This window comes from Bactrocera latifrons, unplaced genomic scaffold (assembly GCF_001853355.1).
Source record: "Bactrocera latifrons isolate USDA-ARS-PBARC rearing strain unplaced genomic scaffold, ASM185335v1 scaffold_1183, whole genome shotgun sequence".
Classification (NCBI taxonomy): domain Eukaryota; kingdom Metazoa; phylum Arthropoda; class Insecta; order Diptera; family Tephritidae; genus Bactrocera; species Bactrocera latifrons.
In genome coordinates, this window is record NW_017534612.1 from 28466 (window position 1) to 36059 (window position 7594).

Below are 7594 nucleotides of genomic sequence, written 5' to 3' on the forward strand. Positions count from 1 at the left end.
CCCCACACCATAATGTTACCCCCACCATGCTTTACGGTACCCTGCAAATATCGACGGTCTAAACGCTTTCCTGTTGGTCTTCGTACACGTGTCATTCCCATTGAGTTCTGCAAATTAAATTTGGACTCATGTGAATACAATAGAGACTTCCATTGCTCCACAGACCAATTGATGTGCAGTTTTGCAAATTCCAAACGTGCTATTCGATTTTTTTTAGGAAATATATGGTTTTTTCGCAGCACGGAAACTGAATAGACCAGCACACTCATAGTTAGTTGTAAGCTATCTACAACGTTTTTTGTAGACATCTCTGGATCTTTTTTAAATTCGCGCACTATTCTCAAGTCTTCCTTTACCGAAGTGAGTCTAGGACGTCCTCCAATATTAAGTTTTTTCACGGTTCCATCAGCTTTGTGCTTGCGTAAAATAGCAGAAATAGTTGATTTCCCAAGAGAATATTTTTTGCTTGAATTCGCTTACAATTAATAATTTAAGTTCAGTGGAATGTGTTTTTCCAACCATTTTTAACTAAAACGATTTTTAGTAGCTTTATTCGTAAAAAGTTTAAATATTTCACAACACACCCGTTCTCATTAAAGCAAACAATTCGAATAAGTCTGATCTACGATTTGAAATTCTAAACACCTGCAAAATTCTTTTTCTGACAGATAACGGTAAATTAATTCATTGGAAATGCTTATTTCGGCAATCAAAGTGTAGTCCAATAAGTTATGTCGCGCGAGTTTTTTACTTTTTTCCCTTCTGGTTTAAGTTAAAAATTGTACATAAAAGTTGAAAAATAAAATTGAATTGTTTTTTAATGTAGAATATGTCATCTTTCTTTTGCAAAAAAAAATTATTCTTCTAATGCGAGTGAGACTGAGTTAGTCCAATGAGTTTTGTCCGACACTATATGTCTCCCGCAAAATCTACAAATACTGTTTACAAAGACGACAATCGTCTGAAATAGCATCAGAAATCAATATGGCAGCCAAATTGCCGACGTCAAAACTTATAGTAAATTACACAACATCAAAATTTTCATTCATGAACGCAAACGTACTTTAAAAAAGCACATTCGATTCATTCATAAAAGCAGACGCTATTACATCTCCCCGAGCATGCCTTGCCTACAAGCGTCTTTTCGCGACGATTTCAAAAGCTAAAAATCATAAATTGAATATATATCTGAAATGTATGAGAAGGAAGAAAGTGTCAACCCCGCAAAAATAAGTATTAAAATATATTAGAATAAAATTCACAACATAGTTTATTTGACGATTTTCAAGTCAAGAAATGTTTCAACGAAAATATGATTTGAAATATCATAGAAATTATTTTTTTAATTACGACTAGTTTAAATATCCGCAGTCGCTTATGTACCATATTATATTTTTATTTTTAACTAACTATAAATATATATATCTTTGAATGTGGCACATAACCAGGATTGACAGTATTTGTCAAGGAATGTAAAAAATATTTTGTAATTCTGAAATATTTTTACACAGCTGCGTTGATATGTATGCAAGCACAAATATACATATGTATATACCCTAGTTTGTAGGCAAAGCTGTAAAGCGGCAAGGGAAGCGGTATCGGTACAGCTCCGATTTTCTACCATTGACTTTTTGACAAAGTTTGGTTGTCCGTGACAACGGAGTTTTTGTATGAAACAATGTGTGTATATATTTATATGCAAAGTTGTGTCTAGACAAATTTACACACATAAGGTGAATGATTCTTTCAAATTTGCTTACATGAACACAAAATTACATATGTATGTACATACATATGTGAATATGTGAGCATTATGCGTATGGTTTTTAAAATCTGTTTACATGTACACATAATTATAAGTATATATATGACTTTTAAGATTTAATCAAAACTTCAAATGCCCAAAGTAAATAAATACATATGTATATAAATATATAACTTAAAAAGCATATATTAATTATAATTATACATTTCAACTGATTTAATGGAACTCATCATTAAATGGGTCAAATTGCACTTACACATACTTACATATGTATGTACATATGTACATTTGAGCTTTGTTATCAAATATATAGAGAATATCCATAGCGGTTTGCTCATTGTAAATATGCGAATCTGTAAGCGTACATTGAAATTAGCATCACTTTTCTTATTTAACAATGAAAATGCTCAATTCTGCTATTTTCGACCTCCTATTGGTGAAATTGGTGAAATCCGCTAATAATATTTTTGTGTTGAAATCCACTAATAGAAAACTCAACCCCTCCAAAAAGAGGAACATTTCGACAATCGGCACACCATGAACCTTCTCTATAAATGTACTTTCTCTGTAACTTCGCATAAAGTGTCATATTTTCATATATTTTAATAAAGTTCTATATTTTAAATTCTTGGACTGTCAATTATAACGAGTGGACGCGAGTACGGTGTTTTTACAGTTCAGAAGTATGATGATAAACCCCTACACGTCTACATACATATTTAAGTACATGTGCGTTGGTGAAGGGCTACAGGCACCTGCAGATATTATATGTATGTATATAGAATCGATACATAAAAAAAAATACGATCCATGAGAGTCCGACGTGTGGACATCCAAGATATCAACGTTACGGAGGAGTCATCCGAGGTGGCACAACTGCAGCAAGAGATGAAGCAGTTTCGTTAAATGATGGTATAGCTACTACAAGCACGAAATAACGGCACTGGTACAGCCAGCACGCAAGAGGTACAAGCGGTACAAAACGCAGCTAGCAACGATAGTGCAGTCGTAGTCAACGGCGGTGCAGGCGTTCAAAGTCACGCCACTGGCGCTATTTCAACGAACGACGACAGTGCGGTGGCAACTAACAACAACATTACAACACGCATTCAAAGCAACGGGAATATTTGAACGAACGGGAATATGCGACACGCATAAGAAATTGCAAATACCCTGCCGGAATTTGATCCAACGAAAAACGCAAGCATTAAGGTAGAGCAATTTATGGACAGAGTCGATCGAATAGTTAAAGCATATAGATGGGACAAGGAATTTTTATTGTTGGCTATTTATACACGACTAAGAGGAGTTGCACGTATGTGGTTGGATGCATCACCCACATTGCACACAACTTGGGAAATTTCGCTAATGTGTTACGACACGAATTTGGTTCAGATCGAGACGAGGCGGAAAGTGGTTTCGTGATGGGCAATGTAACGAGGAAATCAAAAGAAATCGTAAAAGAATATTGTTTTCGAGTGGCGGCACTAGGTATACGTTACAAACTGAGTGAGGCAGCCATCATGCTCTATGCAAGAGGTGGATTAAAACATAGAGAACTCCAACAAAGCATTTCGGCAATGAAGTTCACAACAATGAAGTAGATGAGAGACGCCATCGAGTACTATTTCATTAATCGCGGAAGGCTAAGTGAGCCACAAGTATATCAACCAAGCAAACGAGACAATAATAACGAAAAATATGGTGAGTTAGCGAAACAAAATGATGAATTTAAAGCAAAATTGAAATGCTACAATTGCAACTCAGAAACGACATTGCTGTACAACGTGTAACAAAGTTCATCAAGACGGAGGAAATTGTGAAAAGATGACAGTAGCGTTACGACGACTTGGTGCAACCAACCTGTACGAAGGTTTCAAGAAATTAGTCTACGTAAAAGCGCAACCGGATATCGCATTTATCGACACGAGCAGCCAATGCTGCATCATTCGTAGGTCAGTAGCCAAACGGATCGGCGATAAAGCCGTAAAATGCTGCTTACAAGTAAAAGGTATTTGCGTAGGGGTGTGTACGTTCACGGAGGCTATCACCATAGACAAGTTAACTAATTTTAAGTTTTATTTTTAGTTTTTATTTAAACATTTTGTTACAACTGTACAAAAATGCTTGTTTAACTTTAATTTCTAAGTTGTTGGAGCGATGTCCAACCAACTTAAAGAACAGCCGAATTAAAAGTGAAACTGAAATCTAAGCTTATGCTATCACCAACTTAACATTCTAAGTGCCGGCAGAGCGAGACGTCGGCAGCGACGCATATTATTAGTGGCGTGCTAGTAGCGTCGTTAAAGTCCGTAATATTAGTTTGGCGCTTTTTTAGTGGGTAGCGGTAAAGTGGCGTGATGCGTTTGCCAAATTGTGTAACTGCATTCCTGAGCATTCTTAAGCTTACATGGTACACTGTATAACAAAATATTTATTTTGTTAACTGACATAGGCTGATGATGAGTTACTAGAACGACACGTTTTAATATATCAAGATGTTATCATCAATGCAAACATTACGCTGAAAATTGAAAATGGTCGCACAATATTCGGAAGCAGACGAGCAGTACAGACGACGGTAATAACTGAAAGCAATTTTTCCAAACTAATGTCCCGTGGTCTTAGTCAAAAAGCAGAATGGAAGTGATCGGTTAGGTATCGATTACCGAATAATTAATAAGATGACAAAGAAAGAAAATTTTCCAGTCCCGAATATTGAAGAAAGGTTACATGAAGCAAAACGTCTCCGATACTTTCCATTACTCGATTTGAATAGTGGGTATTATCAGATCGAAATGGCACCCGATAGTCGGAAATACACTGCTTTTATCACAACGCACGGTCTATATGAGTTCAAACTCATGCCGTTTGGTCTAAAGAATGCACCAGCAGTGTTTAATAGATTCATGGCAGAAATCTAAAGACGAGTGGAGACGGGCGACATGTTGCATTATATGGATGACATCCTAATTAGCAGCAATTCTTTCGACGAAATGTATGCAAAGCTTTCTCGTGTACTCCAAGTACTACGCACCTGTGGACTCACATTGAACGTTAACAAATGTGAGTTGTTCACGCAAACAATAACATTTTTGGGACATCAGCTAACTCCTGAAGGAGTCTGGGCAACGTCAAAACCAACGTCATCATAAATTTTCCACAGCCGATAAATGTCACTGAAGTACGCAAATTCTTAGGTCTCAGTGGCTACTTCCGAAAATTCCTCGCTGGTTTTTCCATTATTTCTGCGCCGTTACGCAAATTGCTACGCAACGACACCGTGTTCGCATGCGGACAACAGCAAGAGTCAGTATTCAACGAACTCAAAACCGCATTATCATCGAAACCAACCATGGTCAACTACCGCATCGAAGCGGAACACGAACCACTTTCAGACGCAAGCTTTATCGGCCTTGCAAGCGTTTTGTTGCAAGTCGAGAATGGACAACTGCACCCGATCTCATACGTTAGTTGCTCTACTACAGACAACGAAAACCATTTCCATAGCTCTGAACTCGAAGCATTAGCGATTGTGGAATCATTGGAAAGATTCAAATACTACGTATACGGAAAAAACATTAAAGTTATCACCGATTGCAACGCTTCACGAACAACGATGGAGAAACGATAGCTCATACCACGCATTGCCCGATGGTGGTTGAGAATACAAGAATTCGACATTGAAATTCAACGGCCAGGAGCTCGTATGACGCATGTCGATGCGTTGAGCCGTGCACTTTATGAAGAGGCACACGAAGTAGATATCGCTGATCTCAAAATTTTCAAGATGATTATCGACAAGGCAGATTTATTGTTTAGTGTTCAGCTACAAGACGAGAAAATAAGAAACATCGTTAACAAAATAAAGAATGGGGTGAAACCCGAATATCCTGACTACATTGTTGAACGGGGACGCTTTAATCGAAAACACGACAACAAACTACTATGGGTTGTTCCGAAGCAGTTGAAGTTTCAAATACTCCATGAGTTCCACGATAAGGCAGGTCATATGGGCGTTGACAAAACAATAAAACTAATTCTCAATCTCTTCTGGTTTCCTCGAATGCGGAATTACGTAAATAGCTACATCAACTCATGTGTGGGTTGTGTTTTATATAAAACCTCTGACGGACGACGTGAGGGTCGATATCACTACGACAACGTTAAACCAATACTATTTACGGCAATACACATTGATCATTTTGGTCCGTTCCCAAAAAGTTCAAAACACAAAGGGCATGTGTTAGTAATTGTAGACTCATTTACCGAATTCACAATCCTACGAGCAGTCAAGAGTACAGCAATAAACCATGTAATCCCGGTATTGCTAGAGATCACGAGCTATCTGGGAATGCCAGAAAGTATCATATCCGACCCAGCGTTCCAAAAGTTTTGCAATGAAAACAACGTCAATCATATTCTCAACGCAGTCCGTACACCACGCGCTAACGGACATGCTGAACAAGCTAACCGCGTCATCCTGTCCATGCTATTAATTTCTACCGATGACGAAAGACGATCGGACGAAAAGCTACGTCAAATACAATGGAGCATTAATATCATCCCGAATAAAACCACAGATTGTACACCATTCCGACTACTTTATGGGTACGTGCACGAGACATGCTGCAGAATCAACTTATCCAGGCACTCCAAGACAATGATGGTGACCTGTTAAACGACACCGACCTGCAGCAACTACGAATCGACACCGCTCAACGAATAAACGACGTAAGAGCACAAGCCAAGAAGCTATACGACGCAAAGCATAATCAACCGAAGACGTACAACGAAGGTGATCTCGTATTGACTACAAATTAACCAATAGAATATCCGGAACATCACGTAAATTAGAACCACGATTCAGAGGACCGTTCATCATCACCAAAGTCCTGCCAAATGATCGTTATGTAATTGAAGACCTACCGTATGCCAAACGAACACAACGTCACTACAAAAACGTATTTGCATCAGATCAACTTAAAACTTGATGCATGTTACCACCATATGATTCAGATGACATAGACGACAAAGATGAGAGTACCATGGGCGAAGGCACCACATTGGGTCAGGAAAGCCGAATGTAAGCGATGGCAACTCGGTTATCCAACAAGTGTCAGATAAAACGAAGCAAGTGGCAGCAACCAAAAGGGCACAGTCAAAAAGCAACCATCAGCGAGTGAACAACGTAAAATAACGAGTACGCAATATTTGAGAACGTTTTATAAATTTGAATAAAGTGTCATATTTTCAATATTTTAATAAAGTTCTATATTTTAAATTGTTTGACTGTCAATTATAACGAGTGGACGCGAGTATGGTGTTTAACATATTGTTACATTATATAGCATTTGAGGTGACGATATGTAAATTATGGGCTCGATTCCGATTACTTTGGCGGAGGGGTAAAAACCCGAATTTCCGTATAAATGGGGTATGTCCGGATAGGGGAGCTTCTCCAGAGAAAGAGTATCCAAAAATAATATAAAAATTACTTATATTTTTTAAAATTTTCACGATTAAAAGTTCAAAAACCTGCACTAATAACACAAGGTATTTCTCTATATTCCATTAAATTTATTCACGTTTTTCACTCTGTATAAATATACACTCTAAACATTGAAATAAGTTCACATTTCAATTTTATTTTGTAATATTTCACCTAAATTTATTAATTWAAAAATCACTTAGCGAACTCGGCGTTGCAAAGGTTGGATTGTTTACAATTATAAGGAAAACGAGCGTTGCCACATCTTAAACACCAAATATGTAGGATTCTTAACGATTTTTCTTTGTTTGCTTTTTTGCCTGATTCTTTTTTCTACA